The sequence below is a fragment of the Xenia sp. Carnegie-2017 genome, unplaced genomic scaffold (assembly GCF_021976095.1).
Source record: "Xenia sp. Carnegie-2017 unplaced genomic scaffold, XeniaSp_v1 HiC_scaffold_24, whole genome shotgun sequence".
Classification (NCBI taxonomy): domain Eukaryota; kingdom Metazoa; phylum Cnidaria; class Anthozoa; order Malacalcyonacea; family Xeniidae; genus Xenia; species Xenia sp. Carnegie-2017.
Genome location: NW_025813487.1, coordinates 14,702,533 through 14,716,826, shown reverse-complemented (window position 1 = coordinate 14,716,826; position 14,294 = coordinate 14,702,533). Strand labels below are relative to the sequence as shown.

Here is a 14,294-nt window from a genome sequence, read left to right as displayed (position 1 = left end):
TTACATGAACATCGTTGAAACAAGATGAAACCGTGCAATGTGCGTAATACATAGTTGGGCGGTGGGGTTTGGTTAAATTACATAGAAAATTCTACATTTATCTGGATATGTATAAAATTTGTTTCAGTTCTTAGCTACCCTTCGCTATGAACCATTTGCCCGTTTACACGGCATAAAAGTAGCAAATTATTATAGCTGAAGCGTCCGTATTTTTTGGTCAACGTTTGTGTAAATTGCTGTGATAGAGTGCCATTTATAAAAACAAAATTGTGTTTGGTATGATTATATCCGTAGTTTCCCTGTATAAGTTACATTTTTATTTGTCTGTTTCTTAATACATTCTTGCAAACTGCCTTGTTTACAAATAATACTGTGACTAGCAGAGTTTAGAAAGCGGTTTTATACAGTAAAATATCATACATCATCATGGACTACGCTAATCTTGAAGGCATTCAGCAACCAAGAACCAACTCCTATCACATGCCGAGGTACAATTCGTTTCGGTACAAAACATCATAATCAAATAACGATCCCTTCTTTAGAAATAAAGAAGCGTGATTCTGACGTGGACTTACCTTAAAGATATAAAGCAATTCATGAGAACGACGGTGAGTAAATTCAGGCACCTTTAAAACAGATTTGATCAAGCTTTTTTCTTTCTCTGTGAATTCGGGAAACGAATAATCGTCGTTTCACCTCGTAGTAAGAAATGTCAACAGTTAGGGAACGCTGGAGTGATAAAAACTCTCAAAAAAATTACAACTTCGAGCAGTGTTTTCAATCAAGGTAACTTATGTCTTGAAGCACTTCTCTGATCGACCTAATTGACTTGAATGGCTGCTTTGTCGCTGTTGGTTGTTTACCACGATTTCGTCTCACTGTTCTTCCAATTGGATTGCTCGTTGTAATCTGTTTATTCTAAACCTTGTGAGGCAAGGTCTGAAATACTGCAATCATCGCTTGGTTTCGTGTTTATTTAGTTGAGAGGAGACAACATTTCGAGCACTCGTTCCTTATAGCCCTTGATATATTAATCACCGAATTTCCTTCTCGTTTTCTTCGATGTATGGCCTGCTGCTTGAACACGTATAGTACAGGGAGGTTGCTTAACTAGATGCTATCAATGCCAAAAGAATACGAGATAGGAGACGTTGTACTGTACTATGTTCTTCAACAAGACACTAACCTGGCTGAGTTACAATGCTTACACGAGTTCATGGAAACGTGATTTTCTCGTTCAATGATGGCAGTCTTAATCACAATTCTCAAAATTTTTCATCCATCGCAGCTGATGGCTACCAAACTCAAAGATACTGCTTTGATCGTGAATGAGCCATAAATAAACCTCGCGAAACATAAAGGACCCGCTCGTACATGATGCCCTCCTCGTAGCCGAAACATGCGCAGTATTTTGCCATGGAAATAGCAATTCGCGAGCAAGTGTCGGAATTACAAATCAAAACTCAGTCACAACATTTCGAACTGTCGGAAGTCGGTCACCGAGAGTTCATTGTATCCGATAAATTGGCCTAAATTTTATGCTTGAAACTTCTCGCAAAGAGCATATATATTGTATAAGTCTTCTCTACAACAAGTCACTTAAAGTACATATCCGGCAGTATATAGTATTTCACCCCGAGCAATAAAATTACACCCTCATTTGTGTATAGAAGTTGTTGGATAGTGCGATGCGTCACAACGATACGATACAATACAGTGCGGAACTCCGTGTACTTTAGAGCAAAACTAAAACATCTCTGCAGATATGTATGTCCGTAGCATTCCGAATGGAACTTTTGAAATACATCGAAAGCATTACGAACATTTTGTCAATACATGCGTAGTTGAAGCGGCGTTCACGAGTGGTTATCGAATACACTTGTACATGTTCTATGATGAAATTTTACGCACATGCACAAAACTTACCTCTTAATGTTTTCATAATAGTTCTCTGTGTATCGACTCAAACTTGACATCATTCGAATGATCGCTTCTCTCTCATTATGCGGCCACTTTGATTTCAGATGTGCTCCGTTCCAGTCCACCATTCTCGCGGCCTTTATGCTTCCCTATTGACAATCAGGAGTACTCTGCACGGCTGTAATGAGGGACTTTGTCATGGCACGATTCAATAACAATGGAAGGTGATGCATCATTTCCCGTGAAAGGTGCGTGTGTAGTTGCGACATATCTTCAGTTAATCTTTTATGACAAATGTAATATACAATTTTGACATCAAGTATCGAGGGAAATAGCTATGTACGTTATACAACATGTATAATGTAAATATATCTGCCTCACCCCACCTCCCCTGTTTCATTGCTGTTTTCCGCATAAGAGAATATTAGGTATACAAGAGGTATCTTAATCACAGAACAAGCTCGAATTGAATATTTTATAATTTGGACATCTGTTTCAAACTACTGATAATGATTCCTTTTAAGTTTGCATATGTTTACAGAAAAATATTTAGATTCTCTCGATACTCGTGGACGGTAAAATAGTTTTCACTCGATTGTACTAAGTATTGCCATATTTATAAGTGGCACTTTTACTCCTCCGAGAACACTTTCTTCCCATAAATGTTTCCTCTAGAAAATCATTCGAGAATTCCTGTTTTACATTATACGTCATGTGTGTCACTGCAATTGTCGTCATTATTTCGTGAAGTTTTCTTAGATATGCCATGGCAGAGTATATCATGCATTTATCAATACGTTCTGAAGATATTGCCAAATCACATATGAAGATATCTTCTGTAATGATGCGAAATTGCGTGGGAGCAGTTGCTATGTGTTGATAATCAGTATTTGCCATGTAGTTACGAGTGTACTCAGTGGATACTACTAGATGTTTCTGAGAAGTATACACGTAGGAAATTTTTCGAAAAACTTCATAGATACGCTAATGCAAAATTGATTCGCTCATGAGTAAATTCATCAAGGGACTGAGCCATAGAAACTCAAAAGTAAAGTGCGAATATAGCGAGTGTTACGAAACAGGGCATGTTCAAGTTTCTTTTAAAATGCGTTTCTTGAACGCGTATGACCGAGTTTTCTTTTGTTTTTGTTTATTTGCATTGTTGGATCCGTAAACAATGAATATCGTTAAAATTGAGCGCTTTTCGTTTTTTTTTAATCAAATTATTGTGAACCGACACGCACGCTTTATAAAAGATTAACACCGACATGTCAAACGCATTATGAAAAGTGTTCGCTGAACCAACTGGCAAAAATAGCTCGTAGATGTTAGAACTTCTTTGCTCAAGAAATTGTTGTTTAAAATCTTTAGTGTGCTACAAGTTTTGCAAATGAATAATTTGCACCTTGTCTGTTCATGCGCACTTGTTTTTAGGGTACTTCAATTTTTTTATTTAACACCTGCTGAATGTAACTTTGTGCATACCGTAAGCACGAATATATACTATTCAAATCGATGAAGCGGTCTTTATGCAGTGCTAATGTGCGCTCATTGCTCAACGAAGCTTAGTAGGCCAAGGTTACAATGCTCACGACTCTCGACATTTTGACCACCTCAAAGTAGAATGTTCTGAGATGTTTTATTTTCAATGATGCTTATATTTGTTTGGTTTGGAGAAGCCTCTTTTGATACTTTTAATCGATATGGAAAAGCACGAAAGTGATCTAGTTCCCGGTATTTTTTTAAACTATGTCACTTTTTATGTCGTGAGAGCTGTACATATCGACTTAAGGGTGCACTTACAATGTATAATATAAGTGACGTACATGCAAATATGCGTTCAAGGGCATGAAAAGAAATGTACAGATTTGAAACCGTTCAGCATATCGCCCAATCATGCGATCTATAAGATATATATTTTAATGAACCGTAATTTATAACTAACATCAAGGTTTGTCATTATTACCATTTCTGACATGACTGCTCTAAATAACCGTGAAACGAGATCTTGCATGGAGGAAGAACGGAAACGAAGGAATTCTTGTTAGTTAGATGGGCTTTTTATGAATGAAGTAAGTGTAAAAAATCCCACGTTTACAACATGGCGACAATGGCAATATGGTACTATCAAATTTTCTGCTTTCTTTTTCATGTAATGACTGTGTTAATTGTAGACGTTTTTGGTGTGAGTAGGCGGATCAATATTCCACATGTCAAATTTTTAATTTGTAAGTGGCGCAGTCAGTTGTGGATCGAGAGTTTGTCAAATAAATCATTATAGCTGCTCATTCTCAAATTTAAAATACCTCTATGGCAATGCTATGCAGTGAATTTCCATGGGATTGTCGAGGTGTTTTGAAATCCAAATATATCTAAGAGTATATTAGTACAAAGAGTATTATAAAGTATAAGTATAGTTATTCTAAATACATAGCAAATATTACTGTTACATAATTGTCTTTTGTCTTTCTCAAATATCCACTTCAAAATGGACTTTTTGTCTGCTGTGTATTCTGATCGAATTTCGTTTTGATCTTCTCTTCTTCAATTTATGCAGAATATGTTTTTTTTTCTATATAATAATTATTTATAAAATAGTTTATGATATATATTTTAAATAAACCATGAATGTATTGATATAATGTACATACCTATACATATATTCTTTAATTTGTAGTTTTTGAGTGTTAAAACAGTTCATATATTTATCAAAAGATAAATGGTGGAAGGTATAACAAGTCTATTTTCACTTAAGTCCAGTTCCCATGTAGTTGTAATTATTATAATTTCATCGGCGATGCATTCCAATTGTTCTACAACACTCCACGTTCACATTTAGTTGTAATTGTTGTAATTTCATCCGCGATACATTCCAATTGTTCTACAACACTCCACGTTCACATTTAGTTGTAATTGTTGTAATTTCATCGGCGATACATTCCAACTGTTCTACAACACTCCGCGTTCACATGTTGTTGTAATTGTTGTAAACCGTCATCGCCGAAAGAATTACCACACTCACAACTATATGTGAACTACACAGACTCTACAGCTGTATTATATTAAGCACATACTGTTATACATAATATGACAAAATATTCCTTCATTTCTCAGCCTATAATAACGCTGATGCGTATAAAAAAACAACAACGAAACCGTTGAAATATGGTTATATTACTCAATTCAAGTCTTTGTCGTGAATTTATCACAAAAACTAAATCTTACTCAGATCATTTATTATTTGTATTAATCACCTAAGGTGAAAGAATGCTCAACTCTGTCAATATTTTCTGTGATAGCGTTCAATGAGGAGATTTGGTTTGTTGTCCCTTGCTTCTGAAGTGATACTCGGATGATTGTACAGGCCTTGAAATATCAATTTTATCGAATAAAACGAGCAGTGTGAACTCTTTGGTGTTCATCAAGACGAATAAAACGAGCAGTGTGAACTCTTTGGTGTTCATCAAGACCAACCTGTGTTTTTTTGCCATATGTCTCTAATTCTATATAAGCTCTCAAGGTTGTTCGATTTTGTTATATGTACACCGATTTCATTTGAAACAAAAAATTATATCTTTAAACCGACAGGCTTGATAACACATTAGTAAAGATTTATTTTGGTGGGTGCAGAGCTTCCCCTCCTTCCCCTCCCCCTTCCTACTAAAATGTCACTTACATTTTACACTTACTATTTGATATTACTAATAATTTTAAATTGTAGTAACATGTTCGGAGTCTATAGTGTGTAAAATATCGCAGGGATCTTTCTCCTCCATTTGCCTCATCTGCTATTGCAGGCCTTTACGGTTAAAATCAATTTGCGTGACTTCGCTCTCGCGCAATTAGGAACTCGTGCAAAGTTCTTTTGAAGCGTCGAACCTTTCATGTGCCGAAAGCATTAATAGAAACAAAAGATAATGAGAACACCGTTGACTGATTATATTGTTTTCTCTTAATGCCTACAAGCTCGTGAGAAGTTTGACTTTCAGACGGAGTATTCCATGCCGCCAATTTTACCTAATATGACAAAATGTCCCCTGAAGACATCAGAACTGAAAAAGGGAGCGTCGTAAAAAGTTTCCCCCAACATTGACACGTTCAATGTATTGCCGATATTCAATTTTTCAAAGAAATGCAAAAACACCAACGATAAAGATATAGTGTGGTCCCAGAAAATAAGATATTTTATGCAACCATGGCTCGCCTCCACTTTAGTGTCCGTCACTGTTTGTTACTTGCCTGAAAGGCAGCGATCCTATTGCCATTCCATACAAGATTATACCTCTGGAAAAAGAAAACAACAATCACCCAACACCCAAACAAACATGTGCATCAAGTAATGAAGTGAAGCTGAAAACTAAGTTCCCGTTTACACTACACCGGATTACTATCGTAGCAGGTTAAATTTTCTTTGCATTTAAAGGTAGTAATATCGCTCATTGTCAGAAGTGTAAACAAATAGATTAAATCTATTAACTAATAAGCTTTTACTCCAAACAGTTACTCCTTTAAAGCAATAGAAGATGTCGTGATGAGCGAATTCGGAGCGAATTTAGTGTAATACACCATGAAAATCATTCACCATGGTAACAGCTACAGGCTGGAGCTCCGTCAAGCAGAGATACGATTGAAGAAAAGTGATTTTACAATGGTGGCCACGACTCGTTGGAATACGATGGCGTCAATAGTTTCATTCAATTTATTTCATGTTTCCTGCTTTATTTGTTAATTACCGCCAGTGTTTGTTTGGCCTGATTGAGCTATGTCAGCAGTAGCGGGGCGGTCATAATTGGGAAAATTACAGAGAATGTATACACGATTCTCTTGGAGCAATCTCTGGTACGAGAACTGTATTAGAAGTTGCCATAGATATCTCGGTCGTATAATTCATAAAATTGCCATTTTTAGCAATCCTGTCTCACTCAAACAGCATTCAGCAAATTATTATGAACATATAAGACTTTTTATAAAGTTTGTCGCATTGTCCTGGCTGCTTACACCAATGGTGATATTTTGCTGCTCCATAACCCTGTTATTTTACGTATTGTAAAGTTATTTTCGAGGTCAGCCCAAGAAAGAGTACAAAAAATTACACATTACATTTTGAGACAAATTAAAAGAAAAGGGTACAACCTTTCCAATGTCTGTCTCGATTTCATCCTTGACGAAAGATGAAATAAGTCTTTGGAAATATATTGTTTCTATAGCGAGTCAACACAGAAAAATTTGCATAGCAAGTGCAAATTTGCTTGCTGGCTACGCCATTGAATGGCACACGAAGCACGAAGAAATCATTCGACCTAAACTTCAGTGGTAATTATGAGTAAAACGATGGTAGTGAGGGTGGTTAAGGATTAAATGTATAAAGTAAATGGTTTGAACCCTGGAGTATCGTTATATGTTTGTAAATGATGATCGTCCTTTTGACTCTGAAGATGACTACCGCTAAGGTTGTCGAAACGTCAATCAACAACAACAAAAACAGTCGTTCTCAGGACTTGATTAAATGTATACTCGAAAGCCTAGGGAGGTTGAGTAAAAGTTTTAGTAGCTACTTCACCTACTTTAGGGGATGCTCTGTTGTAGTTTTTCTGATTTCAAGCTCAAAATTCGGGATTGTTTGTAATGCTACCAGTATAGATGATGTGCAAGGTCGTATTTCTTGTAATACAACCTTAGAATTTTTTTGAATTTTAATTTGGCAAATACGTTATTCGTTGAACTTACTTGAACAATGGACATGGAGGCAACCATGGTATTACATTGGACATATACATGATATACAGGATGTATACTTAGGTACAATTTAGAGCTACAATTTATATAGAGCTACAATATATGAGCTACCATATATATATATATATATATACATATATAATTTTGACTTTAAATATACCAGTATTTAGTGATTTATTGTGGTGGGTTATTGTGTATACTGAACAACAATATTCAATGATTTTGACTTCCGTTGTACAATTATATAGTGAAAGTGAGCTCGTACCAGTCTTTTAAATAGGAGCTAGAGGGTTTTTGTACTAAGGTGTGTGTCGCCTATTTCATGCAACATGTTCAGCACGGTTGGTGTTCTTACTTAGTTAAGGAAAAAAGAGCCAAAAACTTCTTGTCGTGCTTTCTTAATCGATCATATCTTATCTAGCATCAAACGTGGGTATCATTCTAAAATCTAGAATTCTCCACGTTGACTGTTAGTCTGTTACTGGCAAACCGCATGCGCATCGATCGACAAAAGCGAAAGTCGAAAAAAGACTTTCCTTCTACCATTTCTGTACTCAACTAACTTTGACTAATAAAAAATGTACGCAGAAATCATCTCTTTGACATAAATTTTTTCCATTGTGAAGTCAGAAAACTGTCACATGTCATTCATTACTTGAACACGTGAAACTGAATATTCGAATTTGACGACGCGTGGGGGTTGTACAAGAATGGTAGATAAGCATCTAGGGAATAATGTATAATATGTATGTCACCATGTTATGTGATGTAGCATGTTCTCTTTAACTGAGACATAACGTTGTAGCTCCATGCTACTATAGTCCATGTCTTCCAGCAATGTTTTCACATCGTAGTTATTCTGCTAAAATTGAAGTATTTATGCCCACTAGGCGATATAGAAAATACTGATGGATTTGTTTATGACCAACGTGGGCGTCCCCACACACTGCTGTCAAATTTTGCAGGTTTTTTCCATTCCGCATTTTCACGACACGTTGTCCAAATGTCAAGGTCGTATTATTTGTTGTTATGATTGTTATTATTATCATTTCTATGACCACTTATATTATTGTCGCGGTTTCCTTGTGAAATCCACATCCGTGTGTAAAGCTGTTGGCATTTGATAGTTTTAAAATAGTTTTAGCTAGGAGAGAATCCAATTGACGGAAAAAGTAATTATCGCGACAAGAGAAGCATTTCCTTTTGGTGTTCGTGGTGAAAATACGAAAGCTCGATTATTAATATTTGGTCACAACAACTCACTCATTTGAAAGTGATACGACATTTTGAGTATTTAATTTCCTTTGAAAACATTTTGTTTCCCTCCTGCACATACACCACACGTACAAGTGTGTTACGTAATGCGGGAGTGTTATGGTGAACGTAATACACATGTGTACTCGAAACATGCAAACTCTTTGTTTCCCTCCTGCACATACACCACACTTACAAGTGTATTACGTAATGCGGGAGTGTTAAGGTGAACGTAATACACATGTGTACTCGAAACATGCAAACTCAAGACTTAAGTCAGTTATTGATATAACACATTCTTTTCATGTAATTTCACTTCGTAGCCTTCGCGAAACCAATTATAGTTATTTACAAGCGTCCTTAGTCTTTTGAAGGTGGGAGATGACGTCCGAATTCAAATGTGTTATCTGTTTAAATTGGTTTAAATGTCATCGTTTTCAGCCCCCTGCATTACTCGTCAGATAGGTGGATAAACTTCTTAACGAGCAATATAGCGGTAAATCATAAATGCACGGTGAAATTGCTAAGCAGCTTTACAGTCAATGACTAATGCTACTCTATTATTGAAAACCCTTTCAACAACTTCTTAAAACTTGTCCGTTCGTGGCTAGACTTAAAATGTATCGCGTCACACTTAGTGTTTGAGTGTTTACGTTAAGTTACGGAAGTTTGTTTACATCATGGTAAATTCGGAGCTTTTTTCGGTTTTTCATCTTTTTGTGCAAGCTTAGAAAATTTATCACTAAAGAAATCTCTAGCGTTACAAGTTTTCTGTCATAGGAGTTTACGGCTATGAAATCGTACTTCGTCAAAGCTATAGAGGTGTAGTTGAATTTTAGGAATTTTAATTAATTCCTAAAAATATCTGCTTTGGTAACCAGAAAAAAAACGCCTAAATTACCACAGATATCTTACGACGTAGGTATATATAGATTAAGAAAAAGATAAAATTGTTCAAATAAAATATAATTTAAGAGTATAGATTGGTAAAAATGATTTACTAAACTTTTCAGTTTTGCAATAATTTTTAAAGTTTCATTTATTTCTCGTGTCATAGGACAATGAAGGTTTCTCGGGTAGAATAATAATATATATACTTTGGTTATGATTTTATATTAATGCATCTATTCTATAATGAATTAAATTGTATTTTTATACACAATAACATTCTAACTAAAAAGTTGCATGTCAGCGAGATGTCCGTATCTTTCTTTGTCATCGTGTTATTCGGTATGTTCATCTCAAAATCTTTTATACCTTTGATAATGCTAAAATACGAAACAAACATTAACGTTTTAGTGAAAATTGCTTCTCCATTCCAAGTCTTTATTTGCATTGAGTTTTAATGTGTAGATCTCATTAACTGTTGCAAAGGTGTCAATTAATTGCACATCGCGGAAAGTTCTTAGATTTTTTCATGAAAGATGCGATTAATATTGAAAATAAGTCTTAAATGAACTTATTACGTCGATTTGGATTAGATTTTCATACTTGACCATAAAAACATGTCTGCTTTTAACTGGATTAAAGTTTATCGACGCAGGCTCGAAATTACACTTACCTGTAACTGGATAAAGTCACGTGGTTTCCGGCCAGAGTTCGTCTTGGAATTAAATCTCCCTTAATCTGTCTGAATTTTTTTATGGCTTTTGTTTTTTTGGCTACTTTTCATCGACATTTCGTGTTTCTTCATCTTAATTTTCATGCAAAAATCCGTCAAATAATTAGAAACATTAATTAAACACCTTATCTTAAATTGCTCGCGATCTTGCTTATTAAAAGACTGAGTTGAAAGATATTTATTATTGGCTAGCATGTCTGCACTCGGTGGGAAGGTCAATGTCTATCAGTATTGCGTACATTGTCATTATCATTAATAACGTAGCCAGCGCAACATTTTACTCCATTATGCAAATATTTTTGTGTTCACTTGAGAACAAAAGATTTCTAAAGAAGTAAATAATGGTATTCCTTTAGAATGTACCTTGTGGGAGTATAAATATGCAGACGGTTTACGCTAAAGGTTATCGTTACGTCGTTGACGAAGAGGCCAAAATCGTTTTCTCGAAAAATGTCCTTCTGGGGGGTGTTCCATTTTTGCTCTGGAGATTTCCGGCTTAGTCGGTCTGCTTTTGGTGTTGAACACGATTATCTTTAATGGACTATAGAATTGAAGAGCATGTACATTCATTGTCATGGCCATGCTGTGAAATGAAAGTAGTTTTGTTATTAATCCAACGATCAACTCTGTTTTATGGAGATTTGTATGTGATTAAAAAGTACCTTCAGCATATTCTCTTTCATAGTATCTATGTATCTCCTTTTTGCTCTTCACACAGGCGTCTTGCCTGCCACTTCTAGCGTCAACATCTTTCTACCTGTATGTTCTAATTATATTGTACACTGTGTGTATATTGTACAACTAAAGACACTGTTGTACACTACATTATGTTATTCGCTATATATGATATACAGCATGTATATCGTTGGATATGTAAAATATATTCACAGTACGCTATTATACCTGGAGTGTGTATTATGTTGTAGTGAATGTAAGGTATTAAGACCTTGACATCAAAAATGCTTTAGTAAACACCACACATAAAAATGCCCTCTGGATGATTTATTACAAGTGCTAAATGAACAATTCCTTAATAATTACACACAACATTAACGATACGATGATTTGTTATCCATGCCATGTAAAGAATGGGATCATGGAGTCGGTTGTCGCTTAAAAAATGACTTTCCTAACAGTCAGTGAATAAACAATAACTGTATTTGAAATTAAAGGGAAATCAAACCACTTTTTAATGCTGATTTTGAGGTTTGCTATTTTTGACTTCTAGAGGTAATACGGGCGTCCTTTTATTGACTTCTTCTGTGGTTCAGTCAACCTAAAGGCTTAGTTTTCATCCCATGTCAATTTCAGATCACTAACATTAATTATTTTGTTGGAAACTTATTACAGTAAGCTAGCACCTAAATATTTACACAACACGATCAAACTTACACAGGCTGGCTACACCGCTCATTTTTAAAATGCAAACTTTACAGATGCTTTAAAAACTTTTGTTTATAGATTACTGCTCCTTCTGTTTGGCATCCCAGTCTTGTGAATTGAACATCAAGTTGATTGCCACACCACCCATGTCTTGTGAATTGAGCATCAAGTTGATTGCCACACCATCCATGTCTTGTGGATTGGACATCAAAAGTTGATTGCCACACCATCCATGTCTTGTGAATTGAACATCAAGTTGATTGCCACACTATCCATGTTTTGTGTATTGAGCATCAAGTTGATTGCCACATCATCCATGTCTTGTGGATTGAACATCAAGTTGATTGCCACACCATCCATATCTTGTGGATTGGACATCAAAAGTTGATTGCCACACCATCCATGTCTTGTGAATTGAACATCAAGTTGATTGCCACACCATCCATGTTTTGTGGATTGAGCATCAAGTTGATTGCCACACCATCCATGTCTTGTGGATTGAACATCAAGTTGATTGCCACACCATCCATATCTTGTGGATTGGACATCAAAAGTTGATTGCCACACCATCCATGTTTTGTGGATTGAACAACAAGTTGATTGCCACACCATCCATGTCTTGTAGATTGAACATCAAAAGTTGATTGCCACACCATCCATGTCTTGTGGATTGAACATCAAGTTGATTGCCACACTATCCATGTCTTGTGGATTGAGCAACAAGTTGATTGCCACACCATCCATGTCTTGTGGATTGAACATCAAGTTGATTGCCACACCATCCATGTCTTGTGGATTGGACATCAAGTTGATTGCCACACCATCCATGTCTTGTGGATTGAGCAACAAGTTGATTGCCACACCATCCATGTCTTATGGATTGGACATCAAAAGTTGATTACCACACCATCCATGTCTTATGGATTGGACATCAAGTTGATTGCCACACCATCCATGTCTTGTGGATTGAGCAACAAGTTGATTGCCACACCATCCATGTCTTGTGGATTGAACATCAAGTTGATTGCCACACCATCCATGTCTTGTGGATTGGACATCAAGTTGATTGCCACACCATCCATGTCTTGTGGATTGGACATCAAGTTGATTACCACACCATCCATGTCTTGTGGATTGGACATCAAGTTGATTGCAACACCATCCATGTCTTGTGGATTGGACATCAAGTTGATTGCCACACCATCCATGTCTTGTGGATTGGACATCAAGTTGATTGCCACACCATCCATGTCTTGTGGATTGGACATCAAAAGTTGATTACCACACCATCCATGTCTTGTGGATATAACATCAAATTGATTGCCCACCAAGACAATATTTGAACGTGTCGTTACGATGGACTATAAAGATTTCGTTTGATTTTGGACAATGGCAAAGAAGCTGCTAATTTCAAATTTATCTTCGTTCAAGTAAGTCAAAGAGCGTGGCGCAAATTTCATTACAAAATCTATAATTTAGAACATCAACATTCCGAGAAATGATATTTTTAAACTGTGGGCATTATTTTAATCCCAGTTGTGCGTTTTGTTTTGACTCTTTTTGCCATCTGCTCTGGCGGGTTGACATTTTCCAAACCCGTGTTTTAGTTAACTCATTTCAGTTATCTCGTTTCAGTTTGCCACAAGCAAGAAATAGTGAGGAGAGCACGATGAAAAATAGGATGGACGTTTCGTCAAGTGATGACAACGCCAGACATGTCATAATTCGACCTCTTCTTTTCAAGGAGCAATTTTCGACAAGCTCAAGGTTTTGATTTCCTGTGGAGAAGCTGACGGCGATTGCTTGATTTAAATATGCACGTTCAGAGAATTAATTTTCAATGAAAACTAAGAACTTGATCTTGGAGTTGGTGGCACAAATGAGTTTCAATATTTCAGAGATGAACGGTTTGGTTTGAGAAGCTAGTTGTCGTGTGTGTTTCTTTGGTTTTGCAAAAATTTGTTGCAAGTGGACTGAACCAATCACTTCTGTGGAGAAGGTGTTGTCATAGATTGGTGGGATGAGTAACCTAACTAGTCCCCACCCGAAATAAGATAGGTGGGATGAGTAACCTAACTGGTCCCCACCCAAAATAAGATAGGTGGGATGAGTTAGGTGTAGTTTAGAGGAGTAAATAACGTTATAAGGGATGGGATGTTTTTTTTGAAATACACCCAGAGATGTCAGCCTAAAGTTGTAAGTTTACATTTCATCTCTTTACAAACTGACAATATTGTCAAGGTTTCCCTCTAAATAATAATTATCCCTCTTCCTACTGTTGATACGTTGACACCTCTTGAGCTCACTCCGGAGCACTGAAAGAGGAGATCAGTGTTGAAATGCGACGGGCGCTAGGCGCCAGTTTGTAAAGTTAAAATGA

General features: G+C 36.2%; 2 long non-coding RNA genes across 2 annotated transcripts; one reads left to right on the top strand and one right to left on the bottom strand.

Moving 5' to 3' along the window:
* Positions 1-302: 302 nt before the first annotated feature.
* LOC124451936 lies at positions 303-1,998 on the bottom strand. The gene is made up of 2 exons (XR_006950749.1): positions 1,927-1,998; positions 303-575 (listed from the first exon to the last, which is right to left on the bottom strand). It is a non-coding gene; the product is annotated as an uncharacterized LOC124451936 (long non-coding RNA).
* A 1,700-nt stretch (positions 1,999-3,698) lies between these two features.
* On the top strand, positions 3,699-5,517 carry LOC124451934. Its single transcript, XR_006950747.1, has 2 exons — positions 3,699-3,992; positions 5,220-5,517. It is a non-coding gene; the product is annotated as an uncharacterized LOC124451934 (long non-coding RNA).
* Positions 5,518-14,294: the final 8,777 nt, after the last annotated feature.